Raw genomic sequence first — 16,793 nt, forward strand, 5'->3', positions numbered from 1 at the left:
TGCTTGTTCAGCATAATGTCTTTCAATTTCTTCTTCAATTGTCTGTTGATTTCTTTGAGTTTCTCTCACATGTAAAATTCTTCTTCCTTCCTCTCGATTTCCTTCGCCATCTTGGTCATTTTGTCCCTGATGTTGTTCATTCTCTTGATTTCCACCTTTTTTCCCATCATCAAAAGTTTCATTTTGTGGAACGTAACGATCATCAGATATTTCTCTATTTTCGCGATATTCTTCATTTGGGTTTGATATTTCTTCTTGAATATTGTTTCCAGCATTGATTGTGGGTGAGTTTCGCCTCATTTCTCTTCTAGTCGATCTTGAATAAGATTTTGTAATACTTGTCGATCTTCTATTCTGTAGTCTTATATTCTCCATCCTTAATTCATGATTTTTCCTTGTTAAATTTGCATGTTCTTCTGCCTCATCCCTTCTTTGTTCATGTATTCTTTGTCTCAACGTTTCTAACATTCCAATTTCCTCATCTCCATGACTTATTCTTTCATCTGCTTCTTGATTTCTCTCTTCCTGTCTATAATTTCTGTTTTGTTGCTCTTCTTCTACTTCTTCTGCCGAATTTGATTGCCAAGTGTGTATGCTCATCCTATCATAATCTGTATTCCTCCCTTGAACTAGTGTTTGTTGAATTGGTGGTTGAATTTGATTTTCTCTATTACTTCTCATTCTAGTAGATTCTCCCATTTCACTTCTTTCTCTTCCAGCAATTCTCTTGCTTCTTCTAACAGTAGTCGGTTGTTTGGATATATTTCTTCTTCTAGCCATTTCTTCAACGTTAACAATATTGCAAGAAATTATGAAAAATTCTTAATCAATCACTCTAAATTTTCACAAATCTCAATATCAATCTTCAGCTTTTTCTAAAATAATCTTCAAAACCTCCCTGTTTCTAGCGCCATTATGTAGTTGCAGGAAATCCTACACTACACCCCTCATATGATTTCACTATTAATCAACCCATTTTTAGGTTTACACTCTTAATTTTGTTTATCAATACTTGAATGTTCTTACAAGAAAAGATAAAGAAATCAAGAATGATCTCTACTCTAGACTTTCTCTCTCCTATTTACTTGTTTCTTACTCAAAAAAGAACTCTCCCTCTCTTTACAATTCGAACGACTATTTATAGGGAAATACATAGTGGATGACAGCTAATCTGTCCTTTATTTTCGGGTATGGTCTGCGACATTCTCGCAACCTTACAAATGTTAATTTCGTAAACTCTCTAATTTTCGTAGGACTATCATATCTTTCTCTTGATCTTAGCTGACGTCATTTATTTTATCATTTCCGAAATTGTTTTGCGACGCTGTTGTGCTGTGTCATTGATAATTTCGCTGAAACATTGTCATTGCGAGATTCTGATCCTACAATGGGGATTCTTCAGAGCAAGGAGGTCACCGTCACACATTCAATGCCCCAACCTTTCCAGTTTCCACATTCAAATCTAATCCTCTTTAAGCTTAATTTTAATGCAAATCTCTGTTGAAGTCCAGGGCAATAGGACAATAATTATTTATAAGCTCATGCCTGCGTTCATTACTGATCATCCTCCTTCACCGACTACTGCAGACCCAGCAAATCCAAGTTTTCCCGAAATCATATGCATGTCTGCTCAAATATATTTCAAACTCCTTGAGTTTAAAGTTTAAACCTTCTCTTAGGCTTTGCTTGATATGTTAAAATTTCATCACCTACCGGCCAAAGGGGGTCGTGCACTTGTTTTAACATTTTTTGAGCCCAACCCTTACCCTGAAATCATGGACCATGTCAACAACGTACGAAATTGACAGTGACACCCAGTTTAACAATTCAATAGTGTACACAAAAAATAGTGGGCATGGGGAATGAATGCAATTTGATGATGCACTCGTGGGGGTATTAAATGTGTATGTCCCCCTAACCACCATCATTTCAAAGGATTGGGGGCCAAACATAAAGGCCATCACTATCTCCATTTTTACTAGGAAGTACGTCATCCATTGATCATACCCACACCACGTACACACGTCTCGATTCCCTATATCATCATATATTTATGGGCTTATCAGTGATTTACCACTTACATATGCGTTTGCCAATTTGTCTGTGGATTTTATTCACAATAACTTAGCAGAAAATAGGTCCCGAATTCAAATTTGACGGCTAATCTATCTTACAAAAAAAATGTGTTTTTATCCGACGGCTTTGAAAGGTGTTTTCTAAGAGATGAACGGCTTCCATTGCTCTCAAAATGCAAAAAAAAACGAAAAAGATAAATCGTGGCCTAGGATGCACCCTTCTTCTACGCCCTAATCCAACGTCCCAAATTCGACTTCTTCTCTTAATTTCCATCTGTAACGCTTGCCAAAGCTAAGCTGCAATTACTAGGTTTTGAATTCTGCTCCATCTTTTCATCCATAACGGATGAAATCAATTAGCAGTTTAGCACCACCATTACTCCCTTTATTTCGAACCAAAATAACCAAACCATGTCCCCATGCGTTACCAAAATAGAAGATACCCATTAATAACACCATTATTTCTTCTTACCAATCACGTTCGATTGCATAAACCTCCCCAAATATTTCTTCTTACCAATCACGTTCGACTGCATAAACCTCCCCAAAAGTTATCTTGCACAGGTTCTCAATGGTTACCAATCTCCTTTCTTAAGTTTCCGTGATTTTGGTATTTTTCGAGGGAAATCTCTCTGAATTTGATATTTTTCTTAATCTTTTTTGTTGATTTTCTCATCCTGGTTTTGGATTAATAATAAAGGTATTGGAGATGTGTGCTTTTCTCAACATGGGTTTTGATTGTTTATCTATACAAAGAAGGATGTCCTAATTTGGGTGTTTCTGCACTTATCAAGAGCAACAACAACCTAGAATCATCATCAGCAGAAAAATGAAAATGAGATTTCTCGGAAACTCATCTAAGGTAAATGAAATTTACACCTTTTTGTGAATCTTCACGAGAATTGAGAATTTTGGGTTTTAGCCGAGGTTTGAATGTTGTGCCATTTTTATTCAATCTCAAATTACATGGCTTTATGGAATTTGAAGTTTCTATGGAGGTTTATACGTTGATGTCATCTAACTTTGATATTTATTTTTATAGTTGTCTACTATTGTAATCTTAATTCTTCCATACTCTTTAGTTTGGGTACAACAAATGTCCTCACTGAATCACAGTGTCTTATGAAAAACATCAGAACTTAATTTCTACTGCCTAGGCTAAGTTAGAGATTGATATCTAAATTTGAAAATTGTTAATGAAACATTTGCAGAATGCCGATGTGGCAGCATAATGTTATATCTTCCTCTCTCAAGAGTATGTATGGCCGCAAGGTGAGTTTGTATGTTATCCGACCTATGATTACTTAATGCGAAGGTATGTAATTTATTTTGAACCCAACTACTACTTTAAACTGCCGCATTTATATGTTTCTGAGTGATTCTTTCATTTTGTAGTGTTCACAGAATTGTTAATCTGCATCATTTATACAAAACGCATAAAAACCAAACATACAAATTCTGTCTTATGTACATTTATACCTCATTGTTGTATAAGCTCAATGAAAAGTTATTTTAAGCCACAGAACTAATTTGTGTGTGTGTTTTGTCATTTGGTACACTGGCATGAGGCATCACAAGGTAGTGGAAATTTAATTATGATGAAAGGGCTTGAAAAAAGAGGCTCATCAGGAAATTTCGGAAGTTGGGGCAACTTTTATACTACACTTGGTGGTGCTACAGAAATCAACGGAAACCTTACAGTTGGAAGAGATAGTTAAACCGCCAGTGAAGATGATCCAGATGTTTTTCTTAAATTGAGTAGGTTCAGGCATATAATGTTCAAGACCAAGGTAAGTTACAATCAAACATAGTCTTGCTATATACTATATCACTGAAGTATTTCTTTGTTATCTTTTTACTCCAGATGTTTTTGTTTGATGCCGAACTATCGATACAACTGCTATGGTTTTCTTTCATTTTGTAGGTGGTCATTTTGAACTTGGCATAATGATTTATTCTTTTTAGGTGGTCATTTGAAGGATGGAATCTCTAGAAAAAATCGCCCTACTATAAATGACTCCTGTGCCTTTTTTGAGTGGAATATCGAGCTTAAGCCTATGGTTTCCACCACAATGAAAATGCCGCCCTACAAATTATCTTTTACTGCTTTTGAAGAACTGAGTCTAATACTGCAAACACATACCTCCCATTTTTTATATCATTACTTTTGCACAAAATTGGTTAAAAAGACCAAAATCAACAATTTCTGGGTGAAATGGACAGTTGGATTTTGATACTGTTTAAATGGACAAAAATGTAAAAATAGGTAGGATGTAACCGGTTTCATCGTACCCATTTTCAAATATTTTTTCTTATTTTTAATTTACACAAGATGTATCCAGTTTCATCCTTGCTATTTTCTTTTTGGCCATTTCACCCAAACTATTTTTACTCGTCCACTTGAAACGTGATTTAAAAATATTTGGACAAATGACCCATTTTCCTTTAGTTTTGTCCCCAATATGATTTTAATTATTTTCACTTCTTATGGTCAAGCAGATGTGGTCGGCATTCTTACCACCAGCTTGACAACTCTACAAAATTTAAGAGAGCAAATGGGCAATGATCCATAATGCGCGACCTAACTCTCAAGAACCTGAGGTACAAGTGTGCTGAATTGTTATTTAATTTTTGAGGCCATATTCAAGATGTTTAGCAAACTATTTGGATGATCAACAATTTTGAGTTTTTTTTTTTTTCTTTTTTTTGCAGCGGTGTTAATGTGAAAATTACTGTGTGGGTGACTCGACGAGCGAGCTAAGCTGGAACTTGGACCAACATGGTGTTGCGTATGCACCGATTGTGGTTGTGGTAACGGGTACCTACATAAAGAAAATATTAAGGTTAAACATCGATTATGCATTATATGAACACAATACTTTCCATTAATTTAAAACCTATACTAGAAACTAACAACCCACGACCGTTTCACAGGAAAATTATCTTTGTCATCAACTAATTCCACCAAGATCTACTTGAACATAGAGCTTCCTGAAGTGACGGATATGCGCGCGGCAAAGGTAAGGGAACCACATAATATTTCTTAGTCATGGTATGGAGTGCTCCACGTAGAAAAGATAGTCACTCATGTTAAACTAATGTGTAAGACAGGTGCTGCCAAAAAACACTACCCATCAGATAACTACCTACCAAAAGATGGATTCGTCACTCCGGCATTTTTGCTATTCCCCACTGCGGCATTTTTGAAAAGATAGTCACTCATGTTAAACTAATGTGTAAGATAGGTGCTACCAAAAAACACCATCCATCAGATAACTACCTACCAAAAGAGGGATTCGCCACTGCGGCATTTTTGCTACTTGGCAACCGAAAGAGAATTTCTGAACTAATGGCGGCCAAATGGCCAAATGGAATGCCGGGTGTAACGTATGTTTCTAGCTCATTACTACATTTATAGCTGGAACATAACAAATTAATATTTGGGTCGTGCAACCGCTAATCGTAATCGGCTTATGACAGATGATGGTTGTGCAACCGCTAAATCGTAATCGGCTTATGACAGATGATGGTTGGTACTATTGGAAATGTGGCAATCGCACAACAAAATTAGTTGGAGAAGAGGGTGATCAGTGGGCCACCAAGAGCGAAGCAAATATCGATGAACCCATACCCAGGTGTTGTTACAGAATTTCTAATGGAAATACTTCCCTTCATGCTATGGTTCAAAGTCCAAGACCCTACCAGGTCTACTATTTTTGTTGCAGTTGATAGTGAGGTGCAAAAGATCATCCAAGCAACAACAACAAAATCTCATAAACTAGACCTTGATCCAGCAATTTCACTCAGTTAATTGTATAAATTAGGTGTTTGAGCTCACAAATGGAAAAATGATGTGACCATTTCGTTTTAGAAAATAAGTTAACTACCAAGTGCAACCTCAAAATCCACATCTCCTTCAAATTTCGTTACAAACAGTGTAGCTATTCGAAACTTCTTATTGCCCGCCAGTCTCTTGCACAAAGTATTAATTTAATTTGCAGGGTCAAATAATGTCCAATCAAATCAGCACAGATAATCCTTGCAAGCATGCTTTAATTCCCTTTATCGGATGAACATATAGGGATCCACAACCCAGAATAATATCTGATGAGTTACTTGTACTCTTGATGAGGTATATATAGCGACTGCTCACCATGCTACCGAGGGTAAGACCGTGGTTCAATGGACGATTTAGATAATTAGAGGTCAAGTTACATCCATTGAGACGAATGTTAGCACATCTAAGGAAAAATGTAATGTCAGACGAATGTTAGCACACATTTCTTGGATATACAGGCAAATGAGTTTTTTTTTTTTTTTTTTTTTTTTTTTTTTTTTTTGAAGATGGGTGTATCTGGAATTCTATGAATGGATGGATACATATCGGTCATAAGATCCCTCAATGTTTCCTGTAATTTGAAAAAAGCAACTTCGGTGCGGTAAAGAATGGACTATATTGCACATCAATATCAAACACAATAAATACATTAGTGGGACCAAATGCTTCTTAGGACAGGCGTCCAATATGTTAACAAGCTAATATTGAAAAGCAAAACAAATCCCGGACCGTTAACAAGCTAATATTGAAAAGCAAAACAAATCCCGGACCGTTACGGCACGGATCATATTCGGACAGGCGTCGAATATGTTAACAAGCTAATATTGAAAAGCAAAACAAATCCCGAACCGTTACGGCATGGATCATATTCTAGTTAACCAAAAAAAAAACTGACTCGTATATTGGCCTTTATTGTCGACACTGCAGGGACGCTTAGGAACACCGTCTAAGGGAGCCTCATAATCGTCGCCCATCGGTCCTCAGCCACTCATAGCTTAATCAAGTCTGTATTCAATAATATTGTGCTGCCGAAAACTTAAGGTTGTCTCCATAAATTTGGCTCTTTGGACTCGCAAAGGATCCATACACCATACTGTTGCTGTTTTTACTTTGAGCCTCATCATGGCCCTATCAAGATCGTTTAAGATTGTGCTGCCCAGAAAGTCTTTAATATCATCATGCTTTTGTCTCAATACATCTTTGTACGTTCCGTATAAAAAATTTGAGCAACAGGTTTGGCTGCAAAAGAAAACCTTATATGGGATTATTCTCATTGGCATCATCTTGTTTGTTTATTGGAGATACCATGCAAATTAAACGCCACTGTTCAATTAGTCTAACGTCTTGATTGACTCGTTGACCTTTTTGACCGGGTATCATTTGTCAATATGTTGGCTTCACGGTAAAGATCAACGGAAAATGGGTCATTTGTCCAAATATTTTTAAAACATGGTTCAAATGGACGAGTAAAAATTAGTATGGGTGTAATGGACACAAAAAAAATAACAAAGATGAAACTGGATTCATCCTGACTTAAACTTAAAAAATATCAAGGATGAAACCGGATGCATCGTGATATAAATTAAAAATAAGAAAAAATATTTGAAAATGGGTAGGATGAAACTGTTTACAACCTGACTATTTTTATATTTTTGTCCATTTAACCAGTATCAAAATCTAAATGTCCCTTTTATCCAAAAATTATTGATTTTGGTCTTTTTAACCAATTTTGTGAAAGATCAAATGGGAATAAAAAAAAATTGTTTTTTCTCTTGCCAAAGATAACCATCACATAAGCCATTTTAAGTTGTGTTTTTTTTATTCATTTTTTCTGATAAAGAAAGAAAGTTGATAACAAATAAAGGGTCCATGACTCCATGATAATGTCATTTTTTGAGGATTGATTCAAGTTTTATATATTTCTTCCTTGGCCACGTGAAAAAACATCCCCTATGGGGTTATGCAATTTGTGAGTAGTAATGGAGAATTATTTTCATTTTTGAAGCTAAAGTTTCAACATCAACATCAATGGCTCCATGGATTTAATCTTAGTTTGTTTGTTTTTCAGTGTTTTTTGTTTGCTTCTTCTTTTCTGATTTGTAACTGTCATGTATAAGCCTAAGTTTGTTTCTGAGCCCAGATATTTTTATGCCCGGCCACGGCCAGAGAAGGTTTCAAACGGACGGGGTTTGGGGATATATATGTTTGTTTTCACTCCAATTTTGATCTTGTTGATTTCGATTGTTTGATTTCGGAGTAGGCATTGCATGATGCAAATGAGGTAGAGCCTTCCTAATTTAGTTTGAAATTTCGGATTTTAGTTATAATTGCATGGTTTTTGTATAAAGTAGTTTTATGCCCATTAAAAAAAATCCAAAATTTTATATTATACTTTGTTCCAGAAAACAAAAAAATTATTGATTTTAAAGCAAGAATTGAGGTTGATTTGAAGAAATCTCTTGATAGAGGAGGCTGGTGGAAGACTTTGACTGAAAAGGATGTTTGGATAAGATATCATTGGGAATTACAGCCTAAGAATATATGTTCAAAGTGTTATGTGATTGATCATGATGATGAGAACTGTAAATATACTTCCCATTTGCTCTATCTAGATTCTCTCACTGCTGAAGAGTATGAAGCTCTCCTCAAGGAAGATAGTGATTCAAAGAAGCAGAATGAAGACAGTTCAGTAACAAACTATATGGAAGAGGAAGTAGCTGAAGAAGGAAATACAGAAGATTCAAGGAATGTCAAAAGGATGAGAAACTCCAATATTAATGCTGAGCCATCCATGAATCCTCACAATATTCATATTCAACCACCTGCAGTGCTGCAAGGTCAGAATACTACTAATTTGGACCATCAACACAATTCTATGATGGATTCAGATGAACCAACTGTAACTGCTTCTGCTCCCATAGATGATTGCATCAGGTATATACAACACCCCATAATTTTTTTAAGTCTTTTAAATTGTTTAAATTTTCTAATCATACCATGAAGATTCTATGTTGGAATGTGCAAGGTTTAGCTAAGAAATTTATAAAATATCAATTATTGGTTTTAATTAAAAAACAATCACCTGATTTTCTGTTTTTATCTGAAACAAAAATTGATAAAACTAGAATGATTGCTTTGGCTAAATCTTTAAATTACCGTAACTATGATTTTATAGATAGAGTAGGTCTGGCAGGTGACCTTCTTTTAATGTGGAAAGATGGCATACAATGCCAAGTCTAGGAAAAAAACCAATAATATCATTAATGTTATGACAAATCTTCATCCTCCTAAACCAAATGTTTTTGTTTCTTTCATGTATTACTCTAGTTATACAGATATTAAGAAAATTCAATGAGAGATCATGACAAGTATTAGTGATAACATTAGTCAGCCATGACTTGTAATATGGGACTTAAATGTTCATCTCCATTCTTTAGAAGAAAGTTCCTCTTATTCTCAGGATGATAGATATGTCCAAGCTAAAATAAATGATTGTGGTCTTATGGATTTAGGTTTCATAAGAAGAGATTTTACTTGGTCTAGTAATAATTTTGGTACTAGCCTTAGAACTTCAAGGATAGATATGGCTTTGGGAAATCAATAGTGGTGTAATGAATTTCCCAATGCTAGATTAAATTATCTAGTGCAAGCTGGATCAGATCATTGTCCTATAATGTTGCAAAATGAGAAAGTCCCTAGGAATCTGTGGATGCCTTTTAAATTCTTTTTAATGTGGATAAAGCATGCTGGTTTTAAAAATCAACTTGAAATTGCTTGGAAGACTAATAATGGAGGTTCCCCTGCTCATCTTTTGATTGAAAAGAATAATTCTACTAGGAAAAGATTATCTTATTGGAATAAGATTGAATTTGGTGATATTGATAGCAATATTAATGGCTCTTCAAGAACAGATTTATCACATATATAATGAGCCAGTTTCTAGTTTCAGCATGATAGACTCAGTGACACTAGTAAACAACTAGAACTATGGTTTAATATCAAAACATAATTCTATAAGCAAAAGTCTGGAAACAGATTCATAATTGATATGGATAATAACTCTAGATACTTCCATACTTTAGCTAATAAAAAAATGTTCAAGAAGAATATTGATTGTTTATATGATGCTCAAGGTAATTGGTTTGATAATAGAGAGGATATAGCTAATATTCTTGTTTCTCACTTTAGCTCTGTGAGTTGTGCTACTATTCAGCATATCCCTGAAGATATTTTTGATATTATTCCTACTGTCATTACTAATGAGTTTGCTGAAGATTTTATCAGAATTCCTACTTCTGAGGATATTCTTACAGTTGTTAAGGATATGGCTTCTTGGAGTTCTCCAGGCCCAGATGGGTTCCAAGCTGGGTTCTATCAAGCTAACTAGAGCATAGTTGGTAATGATGTAATTCATGTTGTTCAAAAAAAATTCATTACAGGTTATATGCCTAGAGAGTTTAATAAAACTTTTTTGAGTTTAATTCCTAAAATAGACATTGCTAATCACCCTGCTGATTTCAGACCTATAGGTTTGTGTAATACAATCTATAAAATCATCTCTAAGCTTTTAGAAAATAGAATTAAACCTCATCTCAAGAAAATTATCTCTCCTTATAAATCTGCATTTGTCCCAGGTAGAGCCATTCATGATAATATAATCATAACTCATGAAATGATACATACCATGAAACATAAGGAAGGATATCCACGTACCATGGCTCTTAAATTGGATTTATCCAAAGCCTTTGATAGATTAGAATGGCCATTTCTTTTAGGAATGCTCAAGAAAGTTGGATTCCCTGAGAAATTTTGTAATTACATTGAACAATGTATTTCAACTACAAAAGTATATATTATTCTCAAAGGTTCACCCACTAGTGATTATAGTCCTACTAGAGGCTTAAGGCAGGGGATCCTCTATCCCCCTACCTCTTTATTATTGTTATGGACTATCTATCAAGACTTCTTGTGAATGCTGCTTCTAACCAAGTTCTTTCTGGTGTCAAAGCAGCTAGAAATGCCCCTGCAATTACTCATCTTTTATTTGCAGATGACATTTTCATTTTCACTAAGGCAGATAGGCACAATGCTAAAGGTATTCTTGACACTCTGAATTACTTTGGTAAGTACTCAGGTCAGTTGTTGAATCTTAGAAAGTCTAGTGTTTATTTTAGCAATAATATTAGTCCTTCTTCTAGAATTGATCTCACTAGTGCTTTAGACATGATTGAGATGAAAGACACTCATAAATACTTAGGAGTGACTCTTTTGATTGGTAGAGATAAAACTAAAGCTTTTAAACCCATTGTTCAAAGCTTTAATGCTAGGCTTACTCCCTGGAAAGGAAAAAACATGAATTATGCAACTAGATCTACTATGGTGAAGCATGTTTTAAATTCCCTTCCACTCATCAAATGGGTGTTTTTAGAGTACCTAATACAACTATCAATCAATTAGACTCCATCCAGAGGCAATTCTGGTGGGGGAAAGATGGTAATCACAAGGGAATATACTTTATAGGCTGGGACAAACTTCAGATACCTAAAAGTCTAGGAGGTCTAGGATTTAGAAATCTAGAGCATCTAAACACTGCTTTGCTTACTAAAGTTGTCTGGAATGCTTGTACTGGTGATAAGTCTCTTTGTTATAGAGTTCTCAAATCTAAATATGCTACTGATGGGAGTATTGTTCACTTAGATAAACTTAAGGATGACAGTTCTTGGCTCTGGAGAAGCTTATACTCTGGACTGCAAGTGGTGCAACAACACACTAGATGGATAGTGAGATGTGGCACCAAAGTGAACATTTGGATAGATAGATGGGTTATTGGTTTAAATAACCCACCGGTTCCAGTTGTTGGATTATCTAGTCTTGTTAATTTTACTCTAGTCTGTGACTTGTTCTTAGCTGGTACCAGACAATGGAATTCTGAGATTTTTAATGCCCTTTTCTCCCAAGAGTGTGCCAATCTAATTCTCAATATGAGAACCCCTAACACAGGTGAAGACTCCATGATATGGATGCCAGATAGAAAAGGTAAGTTTTCTGTCAAAAGTGCTTATAATACTATTTGCACTAATGTTGTTAATTCCATTACAGCAGGTAGTACTATCCCCACTGAAGTTTGGAAGAATTTGTGGAAATTCAAAGATCCACATAGAGTTCAAATTTTTATATGGAAATGTCTTAAGAAAATAGTTCAAACCAGAACTAAAATTGCTAGATACAAACAAGGCATAGAAACTCATTTTTGTTTCTATAAAAACAATAAGGAAACTATGAATCATATATTTTTGGATTGCAGTTATAGTAGGAAAATATGGTTTTCTATAAATGCCAATATTGATCATATTAAGGAACAATACACTGATTTTGAATAATGGATTATAGGTTGGTTTCTTTCTGAGATTAATAATGACTCTCCTTTATGTTTAAGTAATGCATCCCTGATTTGCAGGTTTATGTGTACTATCTGGTACATATGGAAAGATAGGTGCTTAGCAGTTTTTCAAGATATTAAACCAGATTTGCAGGTCACAATGGCTAGAATTGGTTACTTGTGTAATCAATGTACTAATCTGAATTCCCAAAATCAAAATTCTACTGCTAATGATTTGCAGATAAAGAGATGGAGGCCTCTAGAAAAGGATTTTGTCAAAATTAATATTGATGGCTCTTATATACCTCTTACTAAAAAGGGTAGTGTGGGACTAATCATAAGGAATTTTGAAGGCACTTGTCTAAGAGCAAGAGGGTTATGTTGTGATGAGGAGGTAGAAGAGGAGTTTGGAGATGAGTACTTTGAATGTAAAGCTTTGGGAATAGTTGTGGAATGGCTGGAGGAACTTGATATAACAAAGGCAATTTTTGAGCTGGACTGTGAAGTTGTAGTCAAATCAGTAACTGGAAATGATTTGCAGGTTCATTGGTACAATCAAAATTTAGTTCAAGATGTTAAAAACAAATTCAGTAGTAGTACTTTTTGGTTTTCCAAGTCTATAAATAGACTTGGTAATAATGTAGCCCATGAACTAGCTCAAAAATCCAGCCATCAGTCACTAAACTTCCAATATTTAGATAACTTTCCAGAAGACATAATATCTTTGATAAACAATGATTATTGTAAGGTTTAATATTGTTCAATGAATCTCTTTTAGTATCAAAAAATAATAATTATTGATTGTTCAATTTGGTCTATTTTTAGATTAAAATAAAATTGATGATGGTACCATTTTTCTTGAAAAGAACGTGGTAGTATCTCTTTGATAATATGATTTGGTCCAAGCTATGAATCTTTGAGAATATACCTTCAACATTGTCCCTCACTCAGGGGCGGAGGCAATGTAGTACAAGGGTGTGCAATTAATTTCCAATATTCATGTTAAATGTTAGTTTTGTAATCCCAAATAAAAGACCAATTGGTTTTTGCACCCCTAAAATCCCAAGAGTCCAACTCTCCAAGACCTAATCACATCTAGTATCCTTCCAAGTGCAGTTAACTATTATCTCTTACTTCTCAAGTTCATTTATTTGATCAAAATGGAGCATATATCCGCATCCGAGACCTCTTTTGCTGGTTGAGATTGATGGGCAATGGAATTTTTGATGCGCAAAGGAATTTTTATTTTTGTAGTATTTTTATTTCGTCGCGTATTTATTTTTCTTGCACCCCTCGTTGGAAATCGTGGCTCCTCCCCTGCCCTCACTACTAGCTATTGAAACTTTGAAATATAAACTCAACAGGATTTCTTAACATGCTGACAAAGAATGAAAAGGAACATTTGGAACTATCCGGACTCTCTTAGTTTTGTTCTAGTTTTATTATAATCAAATGCACTACTTGATGATTAACTATGCAAAGTGATGCGGTTTTTTAACTGTGGTTTCCCTGTGTTGCAAAGTGATCATTTTTATTTTTTTTGAAAAATGATCAAAATTTTACTAGAATAAAAGATGAAAATGTGACTTTCCCTGTGTTGTCAATTATACATAATTTTAATTATATTACGGATATTAAAATATATGAATTCCTAAAGTAACTAAGCTATAGGTGTAAATAATCCACAGATCCAAGTGGAGCAATCCTAGGTAGTGGAGCATCGACAGCAGATGAGGCGTGAAGCACCAAATCATTCTACCTGGCCTAGGCGCGAGAAAAGAGACACCAAGGGAACCCTTGCAGACAATACGTGTAAAGGTCGGCGGTGATAGAAGATACAACCATCAAGTACAAGATCAATAAATGCATCGACGAAGTAGAATCTGGTCGAAGTAAGACTCGGCTAAGAATATCAAGGGAGACATCGTCTATACTCACTAACTGATCGATATCGGATGAATGGATGTCGGGAGAAGATATCACCAGGCCTAGCCCTACATCTCAGAAAATACATCGCCTACTACCCGAGAAGGACATCAAGGAAGATACGCCGCTACTTACACTGTAACTTGGATGTATCATCACTTGTAGCTATAAATAGAGAGCCATGTAGAGAGTTAAAGGGCAAGTAGTCAGTAAGGGGGGAGAGAATACCAAGAGATTGAGAGAGTAAAGAGAGTGCTTGTTAGTGAGATATAAGCTTTGTAACCTTGAATCGAGAAATAAGATCATTCTTTTACCCCCGTGGACGTAGGTAGATGATAGACACATTTTTGTGTCTAAATTGTCCTCAATGTCTGTTTTGTTGGAACTCGATTTTTGTACTAATATTGTGTTTTTATGTATTTTTAGGAAATAAATATTATTGGAAAATTCGTCTCAAAAAGTTGCTCGGAGCACCCCCGGAGGACATTTGCTATACGGACCCCCACTTTTGCTATGTGTCACCCACGGCTATGTGTAGCCCAATTGTCCACAGCACCCATTTGTTATTCGGCACCCAAGACGTTGGATAAGGGCTAACCATCTTCTTCTCAAATTTAAATCAGAAAAGTGGCGAGAAAAGCTAACAGGCTACGACAAAAATTAGGGTTCGCATTTTGGATGTATTAAAGGAGACTCACGGCTAGAAATTGTTGGGATGACTAGACTGGTCTTAACAGGCGTGGTATGGTTGATCTTTTCGGACAAATTTGGCTAGATAATCGTGTGGAAGAAAACAGGGCAGTCCGTGCATGAGAGAGTTATTTCACGGGATTTCATGAGTTTGAACGATTTCTCAGCATGTTTTGTTGACTCGCGCAACAGTTTGGAGCGTGTCAGAGGTAAATAAGGTAGATTCAACAGCAGCAGACGTGTAGGAGAAGGATTTTTGGAAAGAAAATATTCCGAGAATATTACCCTTCACTACCGAATAAAGAGAGATTACTGTGAGTTATTACGGAGGATTTTCTTCGCATGTTGAGTATAAATATCATCCTGGGGTAGCAGAGAAGCGGACGGAGAGTTTGGGAGAGAAATAGAGCACTACATAGTCGAAACACCAAGTTGCAGAGAAACCTGCTGCTGCTGCCATTGAAGAACACGAAGAACGGACCATTCAAGACCGTCGTTTTCCAACAGCAACAACGACTCACAGCCGTGGGTTGTACATCAGAGGCAGACTTATTTGCTACAGCGGTTGCGACACAGATCTGTGGGCCTTAGAGCAACAGTAACAGTGACACATCCTATGTATCGTCTTTTTTTTGGTTTGTAACAAATATAATTGTTACAAAACCCGGTTTTGAATTATTTCTCCATTTTCTCATTTGTAAACACCCTTTGAGCAATAATAATGATTTTTGAGCGTGTTTCCAACATGATGAGCGACTAATTCTCCCACAACCAAGGCAATGAGGAAGCTATTTACGCATGAATAATTGGTAACTATTTTATTTTCTCTAATGTTTAATTATAATTCACTCAATCACTTCTTTTGCAGAGTTTTAAATTGTTTGCGTAATTTTCTTAATCAGTTGTGATTCAATTAGATAGATTATGCTTTGTTTAGATAATCTATGCTTAAGGGATATAATTGATGTTTGAGAATTTGCTTGATTATTAGTGAGTTAAGATATAAAGGACTTAAAAGATAATTAGAGTTTTGGATTATTTACCATCATTAATTCATGTGTAATAGTGGAATCGGTGTCTTGGTTATTTTCTCATATCTTGAAGTCAATTTTGTAATAAGTTTTCTTTACTTTTAAGTTTTATAAGTCTAAAAATCCATTGCTTTCACAAGTCTCAACGAACCTTATTACTACAACATTATTGAGTCACATCAATCTTTGGCGCCGCCGACGCGGGCTTGTCTTTAGGCTAGAGTTTTTAGATTTTTTAGGTTTTTATTTGTTTTTATTTTATTTGTTCTTCTTTACGTTTTTGGGTTTTTGTCTTTTCCTTACAGATTTTGGAATTTGGACCAAAAGGAAATTTTTCCAAAGCTTTGGTGAATACTTAAAGACTTGGAGTAAAAGACAAAGCGAAAGGAGCGAAAGAAGAAATTCTTTTATTTTTTTTTTTATTAAAAAAGAGAGGAAAAAAAAGACAGACATTTTATTTTGTTTTTATTTTGTTTTATATTTTTTTTTGACTTTCCTTTTCTTTTGGACTTTGGACTTGGACATTTGGACATTCTTTTATTTTTAAACCCTACGGAAGGGTAGTATTAAATATTAAACTGTTTGCAGAGAAGGACGGTGATTACGATATCACCTCGTCCCCTCGGGTTCGTACACGACATTGGAGTTGTGGCTCAAGTCGACTTCAGCGGTTCATCTCCCGTCTGGAACGGGAGGTAAGTTTGTCGAAACACTCGCGAATCCTCTGTCAGCGAGTTATTGTATTCCTTCGTTTGCATATATGCTGAGGACTTGAAAACGGCTGCTTTAATTTCCTAGTAAAGGGCAAGGACTGGCCATACAAGATAAGGGTTCATATTTCATCACCGTTCTCT

General features: G+C 35.4%; 1 long non-coding RNA gene across 2 annotated transcripts; it reads left to right on the plus strand.

Annotated features, from left to right (window-relative positions):
• The first annotated feature begins 2,411 nt into the window (after window positions 1-2,411).
• LOC113337841 lies at window positions 2,412-5,971 on the plus strand. 2 transcript variants are annotated; one of them, XR_003354447.1, is made up of 8 exons: window positions 2,412-2,685; window positions 2,776-2,937; window positions 3,287-3,865; window positions 4,575-4,676; window positions 4,788-4,918; window positions 5,010-5,095; window positions 5,187-5,462; window positions 5,556-5,971. It is a non-coding gene; the product is annotated as an uncharacterized LOC113337841 (long non-coding RNA). The 2 variants fall into 2 exon arrangements; XR_003354448.1 differs by having other exon boundaries at window positions 2,412-2,639.
• The last annotated feature ends 10,822 nt before the right edge of the window (window positions 5,972-16,793 follow it).

The sequence above is a fragment of the Papaver somniferum genome, unplaced genomic scaffold, assembly GCF_003573695.1.
Source record: "Papaver somniferum cultivar HN1 unplaced genomic scaffold, ASM357369v1 unplaced-scaffold_18, whole genome shotgun sequence".
In the NCBI taxonomy this organism is placed as follows: Eukaryota; Viridiplantae; Streptophyta; class Magnoliopsida; order Ranunculales; family Papaveraceae; genus Papaver; species Papaver somniferum.